Genomic DNA, 13,540 nt, shown 5'->3' on the forward strand with positions numbered 1-13,540 from the left:
TGATCCGTTTTTCCACTCTGCACCCTGCATACCCTCTGGCTTAGAGTGTGTTTCCCAGATTATTTTGGGACCAATTCTTTTTTACTTACTTATTTATTTTAATTGAAGTAAAATCAATTTATGATCTATGAGCAATCAATTATTTGTACTGCAAAGTGATTCAGCTATATATATATATATACACATTCTTTTCTCTTTATATTCTGTATGATCATTATGGTTTATCCAGGATATTGAATATTATCATTCAGTTCATTTCAGTTCAGTCGCTCAGTCGTGTCCGATTCTTTGCAACCCCATGAATCTCAGCACGCCAGGCCTCCCTGTCCATCACCAACTCCTGGAGTTCACTCAAACTCGTGTCCATCGAGTCGGTGATGCCATCCAGCCATCTCATCCTCTGTCGTCTCCTTCTCCTCCTGCCCCCAATGCCTCCCAGCATCAGAGTCTTTTCCAATGAGTCAACTCTTCACATGAGGTGGCCAAAGTACTGGAGTTTCAGCTTCAGCATCATTCCTTCCAAAGAAATCCCAGGGCTGATCTCCTTCAGAATGGACTGGTTGGATCTCCTTGCAGTCCAAGGGACTCTCAAGAGTCTTCTCCAATACCACAGTTCAAAAGCATCAATTCTTCGGTGCTCAGCCTTCTTCACAGTCCAACTCTCACATCCATACATGACCACTGGAAAAACCATAGCCTTGACTAGATGGACCTTAGTCGGCAAAGTAATGTCTCTGCTTTTGAATATGCTATCTAGGTTGGTCATAACTTTTCTTCCAAGGAGTAAGTGTCTTTTAATTTCATGGCCGCAGTCACCATCTGCAGTGATTTTGGAGCCCCCCAAAATAAAGTCTGACACTGTTTCCACTGTTTACCCATCTATTTCCCCTGAAGTGATGGGACCAGATGCCATAATCTTTGTTTTCTGAATGTTGGGCTTTAAGCCAACATTTTCACTCTCCTCTTTCAATTTCATCAAGAGGCTTTTTAGTTCCTCTTCACTTTCTGCCATAAGGGTGGTGTCATCTGCATATCTGAGGTGATTGATATTTCTCCCGGCAATCTTGATTACAGCTTGTGCTTCTTCCAGCCCAGTGTTTCTCATGATGTACTCTGCATAGAAGTTAAATAAGCAGGGTGACAATATACAGCCTTGACGCACTCCTTTTCCTGTTTGGAACCAGTCTGTTGTTCCATGTCCAGTTCTAACTGTTGCTTATCATTGCTGTATAGCAAAATGATTCAGCTATACATATAGGTACCTTCTTCTTTCTTTACGTTCTTTTCCATTATGGTTTGTCACAGGATATTGACTATAGTCCCCTGTGCTATGTTTACAGGAGGACCTTGTTGTATCCATTCTATGTATTGTAGTTTTCATCTCCTAAGCCCAGACTCCCACTCCATCCTTCCCCATTGGCAGCTATAGACTCTACATCTGTGATTCTGTTTCTGTTTCATAAATTGGTTCATTTGCATCCTATTTTAGATTCCACATATAAGTGATATCATATAGTAATTGTCTGTCTGTCTGACTTACTTTAACATCTTTCCTGGAGGTGCAGATGGTAAAGCGTTTGCCTGCAATGCCGGAGACCCGGGTTCGATCCCTGGGTCAGGAAGATCCCCTGGAGCAGGAAATGGCAACCCACTCCAGTATTCTTACCTGGAAAATACCATGGATGGAGGAGCCTGGCTGGCTACAGTCCACGGGGTCACAAAGAGTTGGACACGACTGACTTGCTTTACTTAGCATGATCATCTCTGGTTGCGTCCATGTTGCTGCAAGTGGCATTATTTCCTTCTCTTTGGTGGCTGAGTAGGACTCCACTGGCTATACTCCACATTTCCCATATCCATTCTTCCATCAGTGGACATTTAGGTTGTTTCCATGCCTTGGCTACTGTGATCAGTGCTGCTGTGAACATTGGGGCTTAGCACCAATTCTGGATGCCCATTCATGGTGGAGATTCTGGACACTCTTCCTCTCCTCGGCCTTCTTTTTGAAGGATTTCAAGACTTGTCACCCTGTATCCCTCTGCTGCTTGTCTGCAGTGCCTGCCCTGCCTTGGCTGCCACAGTGCCATCTCTCTCCTGCCTCCTGAGACTCAGTCCCCCACTGCCCAGCTTGGAGGCTGCCTCTGCCAGGCAGGTGCCTATATGCCATGTGCTCCCTTCCCACGCTCATTCACACCTCTGTGTGTGTTTGTCCTGCCTCACAGCATTTGCATTTGCATACATTTCTAGACTTTAAATTCCATGCAAACAGATGTCTTTCTGTGTTCCTCACAGTATCACCATTCCAAACCCAGAAGATCATTGCAGCACTGTTTACAATAGCCAGTACCTGGAAACCACCTAAATGTCCAATGACAGATGAATGGAGACAGAATATATGGTACACAGATATATATAATGGATTTCAGAAAGGCAGAGGAACCAGAGATCAAATTGCCAACATCCCTTGGGTCACAGAAAAAGCAAGAGAATTCCAGAAAAACATCTACTTCTGCTTCATTGACTATGCTAAAGCCTTCGACTGTGTGGATCACAACAAATTATGGAAAATTCTTAAAGAGGTGGGAATACCAGACCACCTTAACCTACCTCCTGAGAAACCTGTATGTAGGTCACGAATCAACAGTTAGAAACAGACATGAAACAACGGACTGGTTCCAAATAGGGAAAGGAGTACGTCAAGGCTATATATTGTCATCCTGCTTATTTAACTTATATACAGAGTACATCATTCGAAATGCCAGACTGGATGAAGCACAACCTGGAATCAAGATTGCCAGGAGAAATATCAATAACCTCAGATATGAAGATGACACCACCCTTATGGCAGAAAGCGAAGAAGAACTAAAAAACCTCTTAATGAAAGTGAAAGAGGAGAGTGAAAAAGCTGGCTTAAAACTCAGCATTAAAAAAACAAAGATCATGGCATCTGGTCCCATCACTTCATGGCACATAGATGGGGAAACAACGGAAACAGTGACAGACTTTATTTTCTTGGGCTCCAAAATCACTGTGAATGGTGACTGCAGCCATGAAATTAAAAGACGTTTGTTTCTTGGAAGAAAAGTTATGACCAACCTAGACAGCATATTAAAAAGCGGAGACATTACTTTGCCAGCAAAGGTCTGTCTAGTCAAAGCTATGATTTTTCCAGTAGTCATGTATGGATGTGAGAGTTGAACCTTAAAGAAGGCTGAGCACCAAAGAACTGATGCTTTTGAACTGTGATGTTGGAGGAGACTCCTGAGAGTCCCTTGAAAGTTCCTTGCAAGGAAATCAAACCAGTCAGTCCTAAAGGAAATCAGTCCTGAATATTCATTGGAAGGACTGATGCTGAAGTTGAAGTTCCAATAGTTTGGCTACCTAATTCAAAGAGCTGACTCATTAGAGAAGACCCTGATGCTGGGAAAGATTGAGGGCAGGAGGAGAAGGGGACGACAGAGGATGAGATGGTTTGACGGCATCACTGACTCAATGGACCTGAGTTTGAGCAAGCTCTGGGAGTTGGTGATGGAGAGGGAAGCCTGGTGTGCTGCAGTCCATGGGGTCATAAAGAGCTGGACATGACTGAGTGACTGAAGTTAACTACTCAGCCATAAAAAAAGAACAGAGCAGGGTCATTTGTAGAGATGTGGATGGACCAAGAGTCTGTCATACAGAGTGAAGTAAGGCGGAACGAGTAAAACAAGTATCGTATGGATGGAATAAAACACATGTGTGTAATCTGGAAAACTGGTACAGATGGACCGATTTCCAAGGCAGGAATAGAGATGCAGATACAGAGAACGGACATGTGGGCATGGGGGAAATGGGAGAGGGGGACAAACTGGGAGCCTGGGATCGGCATATACACACCACCAGGTGTGAAATAGACAGCTAGCGTGAAACTGCTGTAACGCACAGGAAGCCTAGCTCAAGCAGTGCTCTGTGAGGACCTAGAGGGGCGGTTGGGGTGGCGGGTGAGAGGTCTTAAGAGGGACGGGATATATGTGCACATATGGCTGCTTCACTGCACAGCAGGAACTAACACAACATTGTAAAACAATTATATTCCAATTTTAAAAATTTTTAAAATGAATGAATAAATCAGTGGGAATAGTTCAGTATTTACAATATGATTCTCCTTTTAAACCAGTCCTTTTATCTTGAGAATAACCCCAGGCACTCACTCACAATGGGACCATCTTCCCAGGAAAGCCCTTTGTTTATAAAATCAAACAAAATATACTCTCTTCATCACAAGAACTTTAATCTCGGTGTAATTAAGATATTTGAAAATTTTTAAAGTGAACACTGCCAGAGAATGGCCAAGGTTCTAACTCAGCGAGGAATTCATATATGGATTTAGAAGAAATTTGGACTGCTCTCATTTCTTTGGGGAAAAAGCAGCTTCCTGTTCTTGGAATAATAAGCATGTGTGCTATGCTTAGTCACTCAGTCGTGTCTGACTCTGTGACCCCATGGACTGTAGCCCCCCCCATGCTCTGTCCATGGGGATTCTCCAGGCAAGAATACTGGAGTGGGTTGCCATGCCCTCCTCTGAAGGATCTTCCCAACCCAGGGTTCTAACCCAGGTCTCCCACATTGCAGGCGGATTCTTTACCATCTGAATAGGTAGCTAATTAGAAGTGAAGTTTGACTTAGAAGCTAAAAATGGAATTAAAGTCTTTGCCGTTCACCTTGATTTAGATTTTGGTTTGGTGTTGTCATTAGTGTGAAAATAGCCTAGTTTTGTTCCCAATTTTAGGTGTGGCAGGGGACACACTGCTGGTTAGCAAGGCTGTCTGAAATTGAGTGTATTCATGACATCCTGATATGCGTGGCCTGGTCCTCTGTGCCGTAGAGAGTTGTTAAGAGAGACACAGGAACACCCATCACGTCAAACGGGAGACAGTCTTATGAGTCATTACTGTGTCTGAGGATGCTACTGATTTCTGAATTAGAGTCCAACAGCAACCGTGGAGTGCCCCTCTGTGACCAAGAACGGTAATGGAACAGAAGCTAAGAAAGCTCAGCATTCACTGCGAATGGAAATTTAAAAATCTTGCTTTCTGATTTTCAAAGTGGAAAAGTGAAGTAGCACATTATCGAACTTAAAAATGAGGCTTCTCAGTTGGACCTTTGTCAGAGCCTCCGAGGAAGGGGCAGGCCAGAATAAATGAGTTGTCGGGGAAGCTAATTTCTTTATTCGGGGTTGGGCGGGGGGGTGAGCTCTGCTTCCTTGGGCAGTTGTTGCTGTAACTGGCATCAAGACAGGATGGCTGCCACTGCGTGACAGGGACAGTGACATTCCCCTCGAGGGCTAATTCTTTAATTTAGGGAGAGACAAAAGGAACAAGTCTAAAGCCAGGACACAGGAGCTCAGGGAATTTGATCCTCACAGGGGCTGGCTTCTTGAAAATAAAATGCAGACTGGAGAGTTGGACCCTAATATGTGCGACCACATGAGAAAGCTTTAGATAAAGCCATTTTCTTTTGGGGTGATGCTCATGGTTGGCCTGTTGGATCAAGATGAACAGCAAGGCAGAAATCTGCAACCTCAAAGGGTTTGCATTTTCAGAGACGGAATCTTATTTGGTGACATATCAGGAACCTTAAATTTGTTTGTGATCATTTTTCTTAATATGATGAGGAAGCCAGTAATGGGGGAAGCAGTGGTACTTCTCTCCTCGTACACCCCTTGAGAAACAAGCAGTATTTTCTGGATGAAGTGAAGTGAAAGTCGCTCAGTCGTGTCCGACTCTTTGTGACCCCATGACTGTATAGTCCATGGAATTCTCCAGGCCAGAATACTGGAGTGGGTAGCCTTTCCCTTCTCAACCCAGGGGATATTCCCAACCCAGGGGTCGAACCCAGGTCTCCCGCATTGCAGGTGAATTCTTTACCAGCTGAGCTGCAAGGGAAGACCCACTTTCTGGATAAGCTCCAGAAAATATAGCTATGGCAATATTGCATTCTGTTTATCATACCACAGATACTAGAAATTGGATTTCCAATACTGAGTGGCTCTTGTCGTCATTTTTGCCAGTCTTGCCTTTGAAAGTTTTCATTTATTTTGTGCTTTATAAGACTCCAGCTATCTTTATCTCAATACAGTAAGTCCCCTACATATGAAGGAGTTCCATTCCAAGAGCGGGTTCATAAGTCCAGTTTGTTCGTAAGTCCAACAAAGTTAGCCTAGGGACCCAACTAACCCAGGTGGGCTAGCAGTAAAGAACCTGCCTGCCAGCGTAGGAGGCGTAAGAGACTCGGGTTCCATCCCTGTGTCAGAGAGATCCCCTGGAGGCATGGCAACCCACTCCAGTATTCTTGCCTGGAGAATCCCCTGGAGAGAGGAGCCTGGCTGGCTATGCTCCATAGGGTCGCGCAGAATCAGACACAACTGAAGGGACTTAGCACGAGCACCCAACTAACACAATTGGCTATATAGTGCTTTGCTGTAATAGGTTTATAATACTTTTTGCACAAATAATAATAGAAAACAAACACAAAAAATAAACATTTTAATTTTTTTATTTAAAAAAATCATAATTTCTTTGGTTGAATAGAATAAGAAAAAATTACCATGGCTTTCTTAAAACCATTCAGTACATTTATATGAATGCCCACATTTTCATGAAAATGGAGATAAGCGGACATTCTTAATACAGTATAGAGATAAAACACTCCTGGAGAAAAATTAACAAAAAGTTAATTGTTAAGAAAACATTTTTAATCTTATAGTACAGTATCTTGAAAACTACAGTGATACTAGTTACATTGCTGCTGCTTTCACACTTGCTTCTGGACATCCTGGGCTTAAACTAAAGATACTGCTCTACTGTACTCTGTTCAGTACTGTACAGTGAAATACGCAAAAACACAACCACTTGTAGAGGGTGTATGCACTTGACGGTGTATGCCAAACACGTGAGTCTGTGATTGGACGTGCAAACGCACGCTTGCATCTTTGAAAGTTCGCAACTTGAAGCTTCGTATGTAGGGGACTTACTGTAGTTCCTCCGTTTCCTCACAATGACCCTGGAAGATAAGTGGGTTGGGTACCATTCCCATTTTTACAGAGAACTGAAGCTTACAGAGGTTATCACAAGTCTGACTGATGCATCAGAGAGAATATTGCAGTTTGTGGTCAGTTTTCTCTAGGTCCCAAAGTTTAAGAAATCTTTCCCCCATTCAGTGGAAAAGAAAAGTTTAGCGAGGAAGATAGCAGAATCAGAGTAGTTATATTCTGCATACGGCTATCTGTACTGAATGTCGTGAATCGAACCTGTGATTCCCCATCTTGGGGGAAATAAGCCCTGAGTGGTTGTCCGTTTTGGTGGATCCATCATCTGCCTTGCTGACTGTCGTCATCAAGCTGTCCTAAATTCCTAAAGGTTTGGTGAGAGCAGTGGAAGGATGGAAAACCAGTTGAAATGAATTGGCTCCAAGTGCTGAGAAGCAGTCATTCACTCTTCCTGTGGAGGACCAGCCTCTGCCTGGGGCCCAGTTGTGCTTCTTGCTGTAGGGTTTGCAGTCTGTCACTAATGGCGCTGAATGAAAAGATAATTTTGCATCTCTCTTTACACATGTAAGATTTTTATTTGAGAGTAGTTGTAGATTTACAGAAAGATTGTGTAGTACACAGAGTTCTCATGGACCCAAGTTCTCCTATGATTAACATCATATGTTAATGTCATACATTAGTCACAATGATCAACCAGTAGAGATAATGTATTAAGTCCATGCTTTATTCATGTTTCCTTAGTTCCACTCAAATGTCCTTTTTCTGTCCTGGGATCCCATCCAGGACACATCATTACCTTTAGTTGTCGTGTCTCCTTAAGACTCTTCTTGGCTGTGACAGTTTCCCAGAATCTCCTTGTTTCTGGGGACCTGAACGGTGAGAAGGACAAGGGAGGGGTTTGTAAACCGTCCCTCAGTGCGGGTATGTCCAGTGTTTTTCTCATGGTTAGACTGGGATTGTGGGTTTGGAGAAGAGCATACAGGCCATTCTCATGACACCGTGTTCAAGAGGAAGGGCCGGCCACTGCCATGGCTTCACTCTGTGGATACTGACCTAGGTCACCTGGCTCAGGTAGTGTTATCAGGATTCTCCTCCGCAGAGTTGCCCCTCCCCCCATCTCGGTACCATCCTCTTTGGCAGGACATCACCACGCTTAGCCCTCGCATCAGGAGTCGGGGACTGTGGTCCGCTTTGTTAAAGGATGGAGAGTCTACATAAATCATTTGGATTTCTTCTGAAAGGGAGAATTGTCTCTCTTCCCCTGTTTGTTTATTTGTTCAATCAGTTAGGTAAGTCAGAGTGGACTCAGACATTTATTTTATCCTTTGGGTTACTGTCCAGGACTCTTCGTTTGCTCACCCAGATTGTTTCCCCTGGTCCATCAGGAGCTCCTTCATGTGGCCTCTGAGTCATTTTGACTCACTTCAGTCTTGTGGGTGGGATTTTTGTTGTTGTTTTGTTTTGAGCATGTCCTTCCTTCCGGCTACTACAGGAGGCTTCAGGCACATTTTTTGTGTTTCCTGCTGCTGCTGCTGCTGTTGCTAAGTCACTTCAGTCATGTCCGACTCTGTGCGACCCCATAGACGGCAGCCCACCAGGCTCCCCTGTCCCTGAGATTCTCCAGGCAAGAACACTGGAGTGGGTTGCCATTTCCTTCTCCAATGCATGAAAGTGAAAAGTGAAGGTGAAGTCGCTGTCGTGTCCGATTCTTCTCGACCCCATGGACTGTAGCCTAGCAGGCTCCTCCGCCCATGGGATTTTCCAGGCAAGAGTACTGGAGTGGGGTGCCATTACCCCTTTAAAGGCCCTGTCTCCAAATACAGTCATGTTGGGAGCTGGGCTTCAATGTATGGATGGGGGTGGGGTGGGGGAGATGGGCACCAACTGGCTCTTAACAGGGCTACAGAGAATTAAGAAGTAGCCCCGAGATTCACATGATTCATAGGAACAATGTTTTCCAATCCACATTTATTTCCTGTTTTTTTGGTCTGGTTTACCAGACTAGATATCTAGAGAAATGATGGGAAAATACATCTTCCTGTCATCAAGGCATTCGGTAGGTATTTTAGTTTCCTGCCCTAGTCCTCAAATCAGCCATTTCTGTAAGGAGTCCTCATTCTCTTTTTTTTTAAGTTTATTTTTCAATATTTATGTGCCAGGTGTTTGTTGCGGCATGCAGGATCTTTTTAACTGAAGCATGTGAACTCTTAGTTGCAAAATGTGGGATCAAGTTCCCTGACCAGGGATCGAACCCGGGCCTCCTTCATTGAGAGTGTGGAGTCTTAGCCATTGAACCGCCAGGGAAGTCCTCCTAATTCCTTTTATTGGAGAATAGTGTTAGAAACGGGCTTCTCTGGTAGCTCAGCTAGTAAAGCATCTGCCTGCAATGCAGGATACCCCGGTTCGATTCCTGGGTCAGGAAGATCCCTTGGAGAGGGGATTGGCTACCCACTTCAGTATTCATGGGCTTCCCTGGTGGCTCAGATGGCAAAGAATCTGTCTGCAATGTGGGAGACCTGGATTCGATCCCTGGGTTGGGAAGATCCCCTGGAGAAGGAAATGCAATGCACTCCAGCATTCTTGCCTGGAGAATTCCACGGACAGAGGAGCCTGGTGGATACAGTCCATGAGGCTGCACAAAGCACTGGACGTGACTGAGTGACTAAGCACAGCACAGTGTAGAAACCAGCGTGAGCGGGAGAAGAACACACTGGCATAGATGTGTCTTAACGCCCCATAACAGGCCAATTCCTTGATTCTGTTAGACTTGAACAGGTATCCTCAGTCCTTCAGAAGAAAGGGAATTGAAGTGTTTTCCTGGTTCTTCTCTTAGATTCGAGAGGAAGGAGAGGTGTGAATCCCCTGGCACCAGCCCTTTCTCTCCTCCAGTCATGAGACTGAGACCAAGGATATCTCTCTTCTGGAGCCTCTCTTCCCCCTTTTCAATTGTGTGAACATTTGTGTGAACCAGATATTACGATACAGATCCTTATAAATGCAGCTAAACTTACAGGAACAAGGGGACAAGTGAGAAGTAAGGCTCTCCTAAAAATCTAGACCACATGGCGGTTGGTATTGCTTCACCAGTGTCACAGACACTAAGAACAAACTGTTGGCTTGCTCGCAGATCAAACTCTCTATCCCTGTACTTCTCAAGTTTAAGAAATGGACAGACCCCTTTTAATGGGAGAGAAAATTCTTATAAACACCCTGTGGTTTTTTTTTTTTTTAAATCGGTATAAACCTGAAAGCCACTCACTGTTACCACCCAGAGCCATCTGCGTTCCACATACCATGCGTGGTGGGTGACTCAGTTTTCCCCACCTTACTCTACTTAATCTACCAAAACGGAACAAACACTAGAACAAAGCCCCTGAAGACACCATTCACTCATTCTGTCTACAGATATTTAGTGACGGAAACCTGGGATACATCAATGAAGAAACAAGTCAGTTTCTTGTATATCTCCTTGTTCAGTTAGAGTTTCTCTCCTAAACTGGGCATTGGCAGACTATAGAGAGTGGACATTTTCATCTTTGTGGGTCCTACAATCTCTGTCAAAATGACCCACTTATGTCATTTTGGCCTCAAGCAGTCACAGATGCTAGACCTGTGGACAGGTGGGTGTGGCTGTGTTCCAATAAAACTTTATTTAAAACCGCAAGTGGTGGGCCACATTTGCTTGGAGGGCTATATGGCTGGACCTCTCTTCCAGACAGTAAGCAATAAACCTAATAAGGAGATAAGATATAGCCAGAAGATCATATGTTTTCTCTATGGAAAGAGAAAACATTGGGCAGAGGAAAGAGGATTGGAAGTGCTGAGGGGCTGAGGGTGGTGCTTTTCTGTAGAATCAGAAGGGGATGTCTGAGCAAAGTTTTGGAGGTGAATAAGCCATGTGGTGTCATGAAAGAAGCGTGTTGTGGGCAGAGGGAAGAATCGAGCAAAGTCCCATCCATGAGGAGGCCTGTTGTGATGGAGATGGCCAGCATGGCTGTAGTAGGAGGAGGGAAGGGGAGAAGTGGGCACTGAGATCAGAGAGGGAGGCTCAGGCGCCAGGAGAGGGGGCCTTTTACCCTGGGTGAGACGGGAGCTGCTGTAGGTATGGACTGGCCTCTGTGTATGTGACTGTCCTCTTGCGTGTCATGCTTGCTTTGATGCCATTGCTCTCAGCAAGCTCTTAAAGCAACTGGCAAAGAAGAAGCACAGCTTGAAATCCACTAGGTCGTGAATGCAGATGTGAATGGTGCGCTTTGAAGCTTTTGATGAACAGGTGATCTGAATACACTTTCTTTAACATTTTAAAGATTATCACAAAAATAAAACTATAAAAATGTTTAAACTCTACCATAAAGAATTCACAGATTCCCCAGGAATATGTCTGTGGGGCCTGTTTGATCCTGTAACATGTTTTCTTTCTTTTTTTAAACCGAAATGTAGTTGATTTACAGTGTTTCAGGTGTACAGCAAAGTGATTGTCATCTATATCTGTGTATCTATCTCTTTTTCAGACTCTTTTCCATAGATTATTATAAGGTATCAAATATAGTTCCCTGAGCTACACAGTAAATCCTTATTGCCTATCTGTTTTATATATAGTAGTTTGTATCTGCTAATCCCAAACTCCTAGTTTATTCTCCTCCTTCCCCTTCGGTAACCAAAAGTTTTTTTTCTATGTCTGTGAGTCTGTTTCTGACTTGTATATAGATTCTGTTGTATTATTCTTTTAGATTCAACATATAAGTAATGCTGTATAGTATTTGTCTATCATACTAAGTGCAGTAAGTCAGACTGAGAAAATCTCTAGGTCCGTCCATGTTGCTGCCAATGGCACAATCTCATTCCTTTTTATGGCTGAGTAACTGTCCATCATTTACATGTAACACATCTTCTTTGTCCATCCCTCTGTCGATGGCCACAGGTTGCTCCCAAGTCTTGTCTATCGTACACAGGTCTGCAGTGAACACTGGGATGCATGTATCTTAACATGCCTTCTCACATGTGGTTTTATGACCAATTCAGTTTGAAGGTGAGAGGCATTCTCAGATTAGAACTAAATAGAAGAATATATTTAAGGAAAGACCAGGTTTAATCGATAAAAGCCGATAATTGAGAATTATTAAGAATTATTTTCTCTGTGTTCCGGATTCCAGAGTTCTTGGAGCAGATGCCAGAGACCGTGGTTTCTTTTGAACTGGAGAGTGCCTGGGAATGTCCTTTCTTCTCTCCATCCTGTCCTTTCTCACTCACCTATTCAGCTCCTTCTCCAGAGCAGCTTTCTGTTCATAGATCTCATGCTGATGATGCTGTAAACGCCAATGGAGAACATGCCAATTCCAGGGGCAGAGTCAGGATGACACGTGCTGTCAGGAGCCAGGTGTCCTGAAGCCAAATATTTCAGGCACTTGTTCATGGTGCACCATCCATTGTGTTTTCCCTGACAATGACCCCTTTTAGGCCAGTATGTTCTGAGCCAAAGGGGCATGTTTCCACCTTTTCCCCCCCTCTTCTCTCCTCTCCATCCTCTGGGTGAGAGCCATTTGTTAGTGAAGATTCCCCTTTGCTCTGGACCACAGAAAGCCAGTCCTTTCTTAGCTCTGTGTTAACGAACTTTATTCATTTCTGTCCCTCTGTCCCCCTCTCCCCGACTCCCCTTGCTTGGACCTCCACAGCACTTAGATGGGATAGGTGCTGAGGAAATTTCTAGCATATCCTGGAGGAGTGGCTGACACTGCCTTCCTTGCCCACTCCTGAGTGTTCCTGAGGATGGCCCTGGTGTCTGAAGCCACTGCTGACCATCACTCAGAACCCGGAGGGTTCCTTCTGTCACATCTGCTCCCAGCCACCTCCAGACTGAGACTCCAGGCTCCTGAAATCTGCCTGATAAATTTCTCTTCCGTTTCTGACGGACAGGATGGGGAGGGAAGAGGAAGAAACCCTTCATATAGTTCTTAGGTTGATTTTTGCTTTTCCTTTTTCTCTTTTTTTAATGGAGGTAAAAGGGTAAAAGTTTGATTTTAAATATCACATTCCTTACCTACGCTGTTTCCATAATGTACATATTCTAAACAGTATTTGTTTTTGTTTTAACATCATTGTTGATTATGTCCTTCTGAAATTCACTGAAACATGGGTCTCTATCTCTATGAGTGCCTGCACTCCTGTCTGTTGAACTTAAGCACAGCAGAAATATTGCATTTCATTTTTGAAGGAAAGGGAGGCGTTTGAATAGCAAGTGGTACAGGCTTCCTCTCCTCTATTTTTCAGATGTGTTTCACAAAACACTCCCGCTTTCCAAGCTGAATGCCACGGGCAACTCTGTGTTTGCAGATGCTTGTGGAATTTAATTTTCTTAGATACTTGTTATCAATTTAGTTCACGTTCACATTGATTCAAGTACAGTGCTCATAATTCCATTCAGTTAGTGGCTGTTCCCATCCCAGTTTTGGAGGCGAGTATGCAATCATCAAGGGCTCCTCTACACCAGGATTTTCTTTTAATTTACTTATCTCAGTC

The sequence above is a fragment of the Ovis aries genome, chromosome 25, assembly GCF_016772045.2.
Source record: "Ovis aries strain OAR_USU_Benz2616 breed Rambouillet chromosome 25, ARS-UI_Ramb_v3.0, whole genome shotgun sequence".
NCBI classification, from domain to species: Eukaryota; Metazoa; Chordata; class Mammalia; order Artiodactyla; family Bovidae; genus Ovis; species Ovis aries.